We start from the raw sequence: 13,548 nt of genomic DNA, 5'->3' as shown, positions 1-13,548 counted from the left end.
TTAATAACAAAAAAATATGTGACTCAAGTTTAAGGCTGGAGTGCGAAATACTTCTAGAATGAATATGTTTTGCGCTTTTCGTCTTCGGTCAATTTCCAAGCTATCTTACTTGACGTTATGAATTGTTTCCTGTGATATCAACGATGTTCCAAGCTGCAGATGATTCCGAAGGAATTAAATAGCGGTGGCTGAATGTCATATGGGTAAGGGGAGTGTACTACTTGAAGATCTATTTGGTAGGTCTTGGCTTGTTAAGCTTAGAAGCAGCGGCCAGTGTGATCCTAAATCACTTGATCATGATCACAAAAGATTGAGGCAGAATGCTGTAAAGGGAACCAGAATTCACTTGGGGACACCATCATATATATTTGTGTGTGTAAATCAAGGTGTAATTCAAATTCATATTTGAAAAGTACGAGACAAGAGGTGTCCTGTGAAACTTTCTGCTGCGTCTTGATGTAAAAAAATAGAGCTAGTTGATTTATTGCAATTTTCTTTTTAGAAAAAATTTTGATTGCGCGCTATATTTGACTCCATGCAATTTTCTTTTTTTCGAACAATGCAGTGATTTTATATTTGCTTATCCATTTTGGGTAAAGAATGATCTTGAATTCAAGGCTATTTTTATTCTCCAAAACCTCTTCTAAATATGTTCTGATGAGCCTGATTTTTTGATTGTTTTCTGATTTAGATAGATTGACAATTGATCGAGTTTATATTAGTTTGCCTTCCAAATAAAACAAATCAAATATTACAATTACAAAGCAAACAAACATCGTTTAAAAGTAATATATATAAGGCCCATTCCGTTGAAGCATACCTACTCTTAAACATAATAGGTATGGCTTATATGACCCACTCCTCATTATATACATCAAATGTGCTTGGTTTCTATGAAAGATTTTTCTCCTTGGTATAACAATATTGGTTTATCAGCTAGTATATATATATGTGTATAAATATATTGTTTGGGACAGTAACTACCAAGAGTTTGGTGGTCCAATGAATAAGGCATTACTTCTCTTCTTGGTCTTGTGTTTGAATCATGTGTAGTAACTTGTTTTTTAGTCTTTGAAAGTTGGTTTTTTTTGGGTCTTGTGTTCTATATATATACGTACTTATATTTATATATATTTATAATTTTTTTTATTATAAAAGATATGTCTCGAAAAGCTTACGTCACAACGCGTCGAGGCTTATATATGCCTCGCCTACCACTACAACAAATATGGCTTAAAGCCACCTTGAATTGAAACTAGATTGAAGTTAGTGACAAATAACATTTTTTTGAGTCACCAATTAATATTTTAGTTGTTTTAAAATTTTTGGTGGAGTTAATAGTTGCCTTAGGATCCACTAATTTGTACAATGGTTGACTAATAAATAGCTAAACAAAAATGGTAACCAAAATAGAAAATTAGTGGGAGTAGGTAATAGAATGTTCACCAAATTTAGTTAGAATTTGCACCTATACCTTTTATTTTGTCAGGAATTTGCAATTGCACCTATACTTAAACGTTGGAAAAATAGTGGAATTTCAAAACCTCTGAAAATCTATTTAGAAAATTATAAATTTATTTCCTACTGCATATTTTATTAAAATTTTTTGTGAGATGTTATAATTGTAATTTTGCAACCTAGGGTTTTATTATAAAAAATTAAAACCCATCTACAGCAGTCACTTTCTCTTTTCCTCCTGAACACAGCCGCACCCTCTCTCTCTTTCTCACTTCTCTCTTCTCTCTTCTCTGCCGTTGCTTTTTGGATTATGTTTTCTATCACCATGATTGAAAAACTGTATATCAACCCACTACAACAAATACCCCCTTTATATATATATATTAGTGAATAACTGATGTCTTTTCATGTTTTCGGGCGATGTCTAGGTAGGCAATATCTAATGTACCTACTTAAGATATCGGTTTTACACTGATATCTACAATGAGGTTAGACATCTTTTTTGTTTAAATTCTGATGTCCAATGGGCCTTTTAGATATCAGTTCTCCAATTTTCTGGTGCAGTAAGATTCTAAAACTGATATTAAAGATAAGAAAGACATCGTTAATTACTATGTAAATGATCGAAATTTTGATTTAGACATCCGTTCTCTTATATTTATCGATATTGTAAACCCATTAAATGTATTTTTTATGCTCTCTACATAATATTTTATGTGATTTTTGATATGTGAACTACCTTTGATATTGTTTTATTCTTTCAAAACTGATCTATATGCTATATTACATATCGAGTTTTTTTTTTTTTCTATAAATAGATGTTTGAATGTATCTAAAACATTTGTATTTGATCTATAATTGATATAAAAGACAATGTTGGACATCAGGTTTTTTTATATTTATTGATATTGTAATGTTACCTAGATATTGGTTGTTTTTGGTAAACTGATGTGCATGCTATTTTATATTTCTGTGTTTTAACATAAACTGATATGAAATTTGTACTATAATATCACTGTTATTATCCAATTTGTACTACAATCCTGATATAAAAGATATAAATTGACATTCAAGCCTGAAATTGGTGCAATCTCAATCCATTCCATTACCATTAATTTCAACATCCAATACAAGTATTTCAAGGCTTTCTAAAAAAGGATTACACATTGCACCAAAATATGGAGCATATATCCATAATTAATTACCCCATCACATCCTAGTATCTAAATTAAGCTTGCCTCCCTTTACAAAAACCAATAATCAGCCCATGCACTTGCACACACTACTACAAAAAGGCTCATACATATCAGTAATTTACCGATATCTAAAGCCCCTAAATTTGATATTGGATGATGTGATATCTATTCTCATTGGTTTACATATCAGTTTTGAATTGATATCTATATCATTTTTTACATCAGTTCTTTTTGTAAATTCTATATATTTTTCCTTGCTGGATGGTTAAATACGCAATAACTGATATATTTATAATATATTATATCAGTATTATATTTATAACTGATATCTTATAAATGAATAATATGAGTTTTAATCGTAGAACTGGTATAAATATTTCCATAGACATCTGTATTGTATATAAGAACGAATATCTTAGATCAGACTTATATGTCTTTAAATTACGGAACTAGTGTAAATAGTCTCATAGATATCATTATTGGTTCTAAGAAATGATATCGTATATCTGAATTATATGTTTTAAGAGTATGAAACTGGTATAAATATACTCATAGACATCAGTTTGAGTGATGCAATTGATTTTGAAGGCATGATTGATATCACTTAAATTGAAAGAATTGATCTCATATATTTTTTGAAATTATTGTTATGTAAACCCTATTTAGATATCAATTTTTTTCCTGAAAACTGAGATAATTGCTCAATACCAATATACCATTGAGATAATTGCTCAATACCAATATACCATTACACTTGTATTGCATATTTTTTTAGTGGCCAACCCATTGAGATAAATGCTCTAACATCCATTACATAGTAATGATCCTCAATTCACATAAATTTCAATATCTCCAAGTACCCAAAATATGTCTACATATCACAAAAATTAGGGGGAGACCTCATCTCGATCTAACCCCATCCTTAAATCTAAGCTAGGCCTATATAGTCAACATGTACAAATATAAGGCATGGCAGTGCACACTTGTTCTAATTTGTATCACAGCAGTTCATGAGGGAAAATAATTTTACAAACTAATTGAATCAAAATTAACCAATGAAATCTGCACCTCATTGATTTCAATTTCCTCCCATGTGTACTACTTTTCTTATAAATTCGATCACCTAACAATTGGAAGAATCAAACAAAATTACAAAATCACAGTACTAAAAGAAGCAAATTGAGTTTTCATACCAAATCACAGTACTAAAATATTCAAGATTTCATAGCAAATGGTCTATATTGTTATCTAAATTCATTGTAACTTGTAAGAAAAATATATGAAAATTTTGAAACATATAGTGATTTGCAAGTGCAATATACTGCAAAGGGCATGTCATTAGAGATAGGTAGTGTACATGAGAAAGGAAAAAAATGCAAGAAACACAAGCAAAAGAATAACATTCCCCAAAAAACTAGGCCATGGATTTGACATCAACTTCAAAACTCATTTAAAATTTAGAATGAGATAAACTCACTCAAAAGAAGGATCAATTAGTTGTATTGTACCTCAATGGAAGGCAGGCTGACTGAGATGTGAAGGTCCCTGCCATTGTTCACAGCTTCCATCATGTTAATGCAGTGAGAGCTCTCTATATTCTGAGCAGGATCCTGGCCAATGGCTATGCAGATTGCAGCAACAATATTGCTGGCGTGGGCATTGAACCCACCAAGAGCACCAGCCATGGCAGAGCTGGTAAGCTCTGTAGATTGTATAATCCATATCAGGCCTTATAATTAACTATCACATAGAATATATTTTTTGTTGCATTCAATTGATTATCATGAACACAACATATCTAAAAGGATAAAAAATTTATGTCAATTTCCTGGGTTTTCTCACTAAAACAAAGTTGACTCCTAATTCCAATACATTGGGAGGACCAAAAGAAAACCTCAAGTTTCAATTCTTGGAATCAATGAGAAAGACCATCAAGTTAATAAACAGATTTTCAAGATGTAAACATATTTCAATGTTCAATTTATTAATCAATCCTGCACAGTTTTACATGTATGTAAAAAGACATAAGTATATATCAAACTTTTCCTCTTTAACCATCAAAATCAGACCAATAAGAACCAAACTTTAAACCAGATTATTTCCAACATGTCACACAATGAACCTAAATAATTCCTTCCTAAGAGGTTTGGATTTATTCCTATTTTAAAACACATATGAAGTTAAATATACCTTGGATGCTGCTATTCCATTCATTCAATGCTCATGAACATCTCAGTAGCAACTGGCAAGATACCTTTTTAATTCTCACTCAATAACGTCTCAAATCATCTCATCACCACTAAAAAATTCCTTTCTATTTTCTCTTCCTCACCACTAAAACCCATTACAACCACAGAGAAAACTCCAGCCAAACCCTAAAAACCAAAAAGAAATATGGGATTTGAAGATGACCACCCTGATCACCATGATCACCATGAGCACATTGTGATGCTGCCATTCATGGCTCAAGGCCATCTCATCCCATTCCTAGCACTCGCAAAGCAAATCCAGCTGCGCAAACCCTTCTTCACCATCACCATCGCATCCACCCCCCTCAACATCCAATACCTCCGCTCCACCATCAACTCCTCCTCAACCCCAAACATTCGCTTGGCCGAGCTCTCCTTCTGCAGCACAGACCACGGCCTTCCCTCAAACACAGAGAACACAGAGAACCTCCCTCTCAGCAAAATGGTCCATCTCCTCACTTCATCCACAAGTCTAGAAGCTCCTTCTCGCCGTCTCATCTCCGATATCATCGAAGCAGAAGGCCGGCCTCCTATCTGCGTCATCTCCGATATCTTCTTCGGGTGGGCTACCAATCTCGCAAACAGCTTAGGAACAGTCAATGTTTCCTTCACCACCGGCGGTGCTTACGGCACTGCGGCCTTCGCGTCCATTTGGCTTCACCTCCCACACCGTTCTACGGCCTCCGACGAGTTCACGGTTCCCGGGTTTCCGGAACGGTGTCGTTTTGAGCGGTCTCAGTTGCATCCATATATGCGTGCTGCAGATGGTACAGATGCTTGGTCGAGATTTTTCCAGTCCCAGATTTCATTCTCTACGAAATCTTTTGGTTGGTTATGCAATACCGTTGAGGAACTCGAGCCTTTTGGGTTGGAAATCTTGAGGAATTACTTGAAGCTTCCTGTTTGGTGCATTGGGCCTCTTCTTCCTCCAGATGCGCTCAAGAACTCATCACCCAATTTGGGTTTCAGTGTTTCGAGGCAACGAGCAGGAAAAGAATTGGGGGTGTCTGCTGAGAAATGCCTCGAATGGCTGTATGTGCACGGTTCAGATTCGGTGATTTACATCTCGTTTGGTTCTCAGAACACAATCAGTGCCTCCCAAATGATGGAATTGGCAATTGGGTTGGAAGAAAGTGGGAAGGCCTTTGTTTGGGTCATCAGGCCTCCAGTTGGGTTCGACTTGAAGGGTGAGTTCAGAGCAGAGTGGCTGCCAAAGGGGTTCGAAGATCGAATGAGGGAGAGCAAACAGGGGCTGGTGGTGCACAACTGGGCACCCCAGTTGGAGATTTTGGCGCACAAGGCCACGAGGGCGTTTGTGAGTCATTGCGGGTGGAACTCAGTTATGGAGAGCTTGAGCCAGGGTGTGCCCATTATCGGGTGGCCATTGGCGGCCGAGCAGGCCTACAATTCGAAGATGCTGGTGGAGGAGATGGATGTAGGTGTGGAGTTGACAAGAGGAGTGCAAAGTGTTATTTCTGGGAAGGAGGTGAAGAGAGTGATCGATTTGGTGCTGGATGAAAGTGGCAAAGGAGGAGAGATGAAAAAAAGAGCATCTGAGATTAAGGACAAGATAAGGGCTTCGATTAGAGAGGATGCTGAAGAGAAGGGGTCTTCTGTTAAGGCTATGGATGATTTTGTTGCTTCTATTTTGTCAAACAGACAAACAAGCTAGAAGTACCAAGATACAGTAATTGTATTGTTTGTTAGTTAATTAGTTTTTATGTAACTGTTCAATGAAAAAGAAAGAAAGAAAGAAGAATATTGGCCTTTTTGAAAGTCATTTGAGAAAGCGAGCATGATGAGCATCATCTATTCTTTGCAAATTCTGGACCCAAGTGTGTTTTTGGGCTAATGATTTAGTTTGGGACTTGCAAATATCTTTTTCCACTTTTGATCAGAACAGGTTTTAGCATTGGAATTGAGATTGGACCTCAACCAATCAATTAAAGGTATGGAAAATGAGTTTTGCAAAGGAATAGTGATGACAAGACCTCCCCATACTTGATCCCCAAAATTTTTGAAAGACCTCTTCATACAGATTGAGCCTTCTCCCGGCTAAGGCCCAAGGCGACGAAGGCACAGGCCTAGGGCCACAAATTTTGAAAGGCCTCACATTGTCTGATAGTCTACTACTCTACTATTAAAAAAAAAAAAAATTTATAATGAAACTATAGAAGCCTAAAAGCCTTCATCCTTTTCTCTTTGAAAAAAAAAAATTTAGGCCTAATATTTTTGTGGAAGCCTACTAGCCTAGTAGTCTACATGCCTTATGCCTACAATTAATGTTGCACACGGCACCTCTACAATTAATGTTGATTACTTGATTGAGTGATTGCTGCACTTGCAGAGTTGCACGCCTACAATTAAGCATTAGACTCTACATCTTTTACTTGTTGTCTATTCCTTATTCCCATCAGACTCTCAAGCTCTCGTCTCTCTCTCCCTCTTCTCTTAATCTCTTAATCTCTCAATCTCTTCTAGTTTTCTCTATTCTCTTTGTCTCTCTGACTCTCCTCACTCCCAGTCTCTCTCGTCTGTATTCTCTAATAGTGTAAGACCCCGTATTTTTCAAGGAGTTATTTTAAATATTCTGCGAATTTATTTTAAGGATTTTGGAATTTATTTGGAATTTAAAAAGGTTTTGGGTTAATTTTTAAATTTTGTGTTAAATTGGGCATGACAAAAAGTTGACTTTTAAAACTAATGGACTTTCGTCTTTGACTTTGGGTCCGTTGGATTGGTCTCGAGTCTACGAGTTCGTAGACACGCGGCACGCGTCAATCGAAGTTACGGTTGGAAAGATACGGGTTTTTGAAGCGAGTGGCAAACTTGTAATTTTTACAAAGGTGGGTTTTAAAACCCCAAAAGTCAGTTCTCTCTCTCCTCATTTCTCTCTCTCTCTCTCTCTCTCCCCCACGCGGTTCCTCTCTCTCGCACTGTACAGTGTAGCCGCCGCCATCACCGGCGCTTGAGGGCGCGTCCGGCGACGGCTGCCGGAGGTCGAAGCCCAGACGAGGTCGTCTCCCTCCCCTCTTCCTCCCCCTGGTGGCGGCACAGCCCAGAAATGCCCCGAGACCCGAGAACCAGTTTTCGCCCGTTTGGAGGTCCGGCGTTGACTCATCGTTTCCGGCGTCTTCGCGGCCCAGCTCCGACCCTGGAAGCTTCCTCTCGTCGAGCCGAGCACGGTGGTGTGCTCCGATCGTCCACCCGACGCTCCCCGACGGCGGATCGACGCTGAGATGGCCGGCAACTTCTCTGGCCAGTTTCGAGCTTTTCCGGCGAGAATTGGCCGTTGACCCAGGTATAAAGGTTGATCCTCTCGACGTCTCCTTCGTGCCTGTGTAATTCGTTTTTGTTAATTTTGAGTTTTGAAATTCGCGCAGGTTGACCATCAGGGACCACCGCGGGTCCCGCCGCGTTTGGCCACACCGATGGCTGGAATTGTTGATTTTTGGCCTCTGGCCAGTCACTCGAAGCTTGTGGTGAGTTTTCGGTGATTTTTCTGTGTTGTTTGGGGAGGGGCAGCCACCGTGTGTGGTGGCGGCGGCCCGTTTCGGTCGTTCAGTGGGCTATTTGTGTTTCTGAATTGTATTTATTGATTGTCTGGTCTTAACAGGTACACGGGCTCGGGAAATCTCATTCTCGATGCCGTTATGCTGCCGGATTTGAGATCCGAGCAAAGGAGCCAAGAAGGGCATTTCGGTGTTTTTGCGTGGTTAGACTGTGAGTGAAATTAGATAGCCTATTTCGTTGCTTTGTGTGCATGTGTGCATTTGTTTGCTAGGATTTGGTTTGGCTAGGACTTGGTAAAGTGTAGGCTTGAATCTTGAGGATGGACATTGATGAATGAATTATGCATTGAGGTTATGAGTTAGGAAGTGAACGATTCGAGATTGAGGTTAATAGTTGACATTTAGGCATTTGAATGGCAGAATGATTATTATTATTTTTGGTGGGATTATAATGTGAATTTGAAGAATTATATTTATCTTGATGCTTGGATATTTGTTGATGAATTTGTGATGTGATTGAGTAATTATGGATACTCTTGTGGATTATTTTTAGCATGGAAATTGAAGGATTATATTGAGGATTATTGTTTAAGTCATTTCACTCATACGAGCTCTAGTGAGCTTACCGGGTTGTTTGTTTGAATGACTCGGTGTACCATGGATATGGTGCAGTGTGGTTATTGGTGTTTTGCAGGTTAAGCAGGCTGAGGAGGCAGTGAGGAGAAGACGAGGCAGTGGGACCTATTTTAATTTGATTTAACTGATTTCATACAGTAAATTTTACATAAATGTTTTGGGCTCACACTCTGATTTATTTAATGTATTTATTTATTATATTAAGTGCATGGCTCATTCTTTGAAAGAGGTTTAAAGGACAAAGTTTCAGTGCATTTTTGGGCCCGAGGTTCGGGGCGTTACAAATAGTCTCAACTCTCAATCTTCACAGTTCAAACTCAATAGTCAAGACTCATTGCCTCATTGGATAACTGGTAAGTTTTTGCTAATTTTTGATATTTGTCATTCGATTTTTGGTTGTTCAAAATTGGTGTTTAAATGTGCAATGATATGATTTTTTATACTAATCAAGATTTTTTTCTTCAAAATTGCAGAGCCTTTTACTTGTTGAAATTGCAGAGCCATTTACTTGTGGAAATTGCAGTTGAGCAAGGTTTTATTGTTCTTGTATCTCATTAGTTTTTGTTTGTTACTTTGTTGTTTAATTATCAGTATAAATATCAAATATGTCTAGCAGAAAATTTGAATCAGGGTATGAAAAACTTAAGAAGAAAAAAAGAATAGAAAAACTAATTCAATCTCAAAAAGGAGCTCTTGATAAGTTTGTTATTAACAATAAAGAACCAAGCCAATACCCAAATCAAGGACTAAGTCAAGAACCAAATCAAGAACCAATTCAAGAACACAACCAAGAACCAAGCCAAGAACAAAACCAAGAACCACACCAAGAACCAAGCCAACAACTAGGCCAAGAACCAAGTCAAGAACCAAATGAAGATGTAACAAATATTTATGATCCTTGCCAATGGAAAAACATCGATACAAACATAAGAAATTTATTAGTGGAAAGAGGTCCCATTCAAGACTTTGAATTCAATTTTCCTAACGATGAAAACTCTAGACATTTCTCTACAAGACATTACAATCGAAAATTACCAAATGGAGAAGAACGTGAAAGAACATGGCTAGTTTATTCAAAAGAGTTTGATAGAGTATATTGTTTTTGTTGTAAGCTATTTAATTCAAAGACTAGTAGAAGTCAATTGGCTAATGAAGGATGTAAAGATTGGAAAAATCTTAGTGAAAAGCTAAGAAGTCATGAAGCAAGTATTGAACATGTGACTAATATGGGTAGTTGGATTGATTTAGAATTAAGATTGGAAAAAAATAAAACAATAGAGAAAAAATTACAAGAACACATTAACAAAGAGAAAGAGCATTGGAAAAAAGTATTATTAAAAATTATTGCAGTTGTAAAAAATCTTGCTAAAAACAATTTGGCATTTCGTGGAAAAAATGAGAAGATATATCAAGAAAATAATGGAATTTTTTTAAGCTTTATCGAAACAATTGCAGAATTTGATCCAACAATGGAAGAACATCTTGAACGTATAAAAAATGGTGATGTTCATAATCATTATCTTGGTCATAACATACAAAATGAATTGATAGATATGTTAGCATGTGCAATTAAAATTGAAATTCTTAAAAAAGTTAAAGAGGCAAAATATTTTTCAGTTATACTTGATTGCACACCAGATATAAGTCATCATGAACAAATGTCTCTTATATTACGTTTTGTGGATCTTTCAAAAAGTCCAATAACTATAGAAGAATTCTTTTTAGGATTTTTAAAAGTAGATGATACATCAGGAAAAGGACTTTTTGATGAACTTATAAGTGAAATAACAAATCTTGAACTTAATATTAATGACATAAGAGGACAAGGATATGATAATGGATCTAACATGAAAGGGAAAAATCGAGGAGTACAAAAAAGATTGTTAGAAATAAATCCAAGATCGAGCATTTTACACTCCATGTGGTTGTCATAGTCTTAATCTTGTACTTTGTGACATAGCCAATTCTTGTTCTAAAGCTAAAACATTTTTTGGAGTGTTACAACGTGTGTATAAATTATTTTCTTCTTCACCTAAGCGGTGGAAATTTTTTGAAGATAATGTAACTAGTTTAACTGTTAAAGCATTGTCACAAACACGTTGGGAAAGTCGTATAGCAAGTGTCAAAGCAATAAGATACCAAGCTCCACAAATTAGATATGCTTTACTCCAAGTAGCAAAGCTTAGTGACTTAGATCCCATATCAAAAAGTGAAGCCGAAACATTATCAACATATGAGATTGAAAACTTTGAATTTTTATTGGGCATGATTATTTGGTATGACATATTATTTGCTATTAACTCTGTTAGTAAAAAATTGCAATCCAAAGACATGCATATTGATGTTGCCATACACCAATTAAAAGGTTTGATTTCTTTCTTTGAAAAGTATAGGGAAAATGGATTTGAATCTGCTTTGATTTCAGCTAAAGAGATTGCACTTGAAATGGAAATAGATCCTATTTTTCGTGAAAAACGTAAGGTTTATAGAAAAAAACAATTTGATGAGAATGTAAATGATGAAACAACTCAATCAACTGAGGAGTCTTTTAGAGTTGAGTATTTTTTATATATAATAGATCATGCTATTTCTTCACTTCAAAGTAGGTTTGAACAATTTCAAACATATGAACAAGTTTTGGTTTCTTATATGATTTGAAATTTTAAAGTCATTAGTCAATGATGATTTGAAAAGTAAGTGTCTTCATCTTGAAGAGTTTTTAAAAGATGGCAACACTTCTGATATTGATGGATTAGATCTTCTTCAAGAATTAAATGTTTTAAGAGAAATGTTACCAACAGAAACAAAAACTCCAATTGAACTACTCAATTTTATTGCGAGGTTTGATTCTTTTTCAAATGTTTGGATTGCATATAGAATATTATTGACAATACCTGTAACTGTTGCTTCTGCAGAACGAAGTTTTTCAAAATTAAAACTAATAAAAACTTATTTACGGTCAACTATGTCACAAGAAAGATTAAATGGGTTAGCTATGTTATCTATTGAAAAAAATTTGGTAAAACAACTGGAATATAAAAATTTAATCACTAATTTTGCATCTCAAAAAGCAAGAAGATTGATTTTTCAATAAATTTTTTTAAAAAATATTTTTGAATAATATATTTGGAAGGCCTCTTTGTAGTTTCGCCTTAGGCCTCACTTTTCATTGAGCCGCCACTGCACATGTAAAGCATTTTCCAGAGGAGGCGCTCCATAGAAACTACACTCCACACCATTTGTCATACCCTGTTTGCACGATTTCCATTAGTGATAAGCTTATCCAGACCAAGGAGCCATAACAAAAGACTTGGACTTTTGGAGGTAGATTGAGTATCCACACAAAATTACCCCTTCAGTCAGGAACAAATCAACTCCAGCTGCAAAGATCATAATTGAAGAAATACATTCATCTTAAAACCAATTGGCAATAGAAGAAGTAGTCTCCCTTATAAGCCACTATACAAAGTTATACTTTTCCAATGTGCGATAACACTCCACATTCTCATATGCCCCTGAATGTGTGGCGTCACTAAGGCCAAATACGTGGACAATTCATACTCTTATTGGGTGACGTGAAGCACGTGTGGCCATTGGGCTTAACACACGTGGGTGAACATGCTCTGATACTATTAAGAAATTTAGGCATTCATCCCAAAACCAATTGACAATGGACAGGGACGGATCCAGGAATTAGAATTTGTGGGGGCTAAAAAAAAACCTCGACGGTACAATAAAATTTAATTAATAAACATAAAAGATACACCTAGTCAGAGAGAACATAGTCCTAAGTTCATTATAGGCTCTTCGAACCTTATCATATTTATTAATAGGATATTTCCATATTGCTTGACATCATCGTAGATCACGTTCAAGAGCACTAGTAGTAATCTCAATATTTGAATATAACTAGACTCTTTGAGTCTCAATTCCTTCACTTTGAGACTCAGAATCACAAATTGGTGCAGATGAAGAAGGGTCGTTTGTCTTCTTAAAATAAAAAATAATATTTTTTCTTCGTTTCAGAAATTGTGGATGATCCAACATTATAAACTCGAACATTTTGGTAATATATTATAAACATGACATGTAAGGATATTTTACAAACAAAATCACACAATAGCAACCTATTTTTCTAGCAATATGCAACTAGAATATAATATTTAAATTTAGAGCTTACTTGGTTTCCAAACTTGCACTTCTAATAATTGAGATTGAGCTTAAAAGCAATCTCACATAAACAAATTACACGAGTTTTCCGTGAGTTTCCTGAACAATTTGGATGATCAAATATTAATTCTCATTTAATTTTACAAACATTTAAAAGTAAATTAGAAATACCACATCTATTGCATAAAAATTGAATCCCTAAGTCCATAAATAGCTAAAAGAATAAAATATAAGAGATTGAATAGATATATTAGTATAATAGTATTACCTTATATATATATAAATATCAAAGTAAATATCTGTATTATCGACTTTAATACCAAAATT

General features: G+C 35.5%; 2 pseudogenes; both read left to right on the top strand.

The window, feature by feature from the left end:
• Positions 1-4,991: 4,991 nt before the first annotated feature.
• On the top strand, positions 4,992-6,692 carry LOC147292802 (UDP-glycosyltransferase 92A1 pseudogene; annotated as a pseudogene).
• A 4,624-nt stretch (positions 6,693-11,316) lies between these two features.
• On the top strand, positions 11,317-12,145 carry LOC147292801 (uncharacterized; annotated as a pseudogene).
• The last annotated feature ends 1,403 nt before the right edge of the window (positions 12,146-13,548 follow it).

This window comes from Dryas octopetala, chromosome 2 (genome assembly GCF_963921425.1).
Source record: "Dryas octopetala chromosome 2, drDryOcto1.1, whole genome shotgun sequence".
NCBI classification, from domain to species: domain Eukaryota; kingdom Viridiplantae; phylum Streptophyta; class Magnoliopsida; order Rosales; family Rosaceae; genus Dryas; species Dryas octopetala.
The sequence above is the reverse complement of the archived record's forward strand: the minus strand, read 5'-3'. Positions and strand labels throughout refer to the sequence as shown.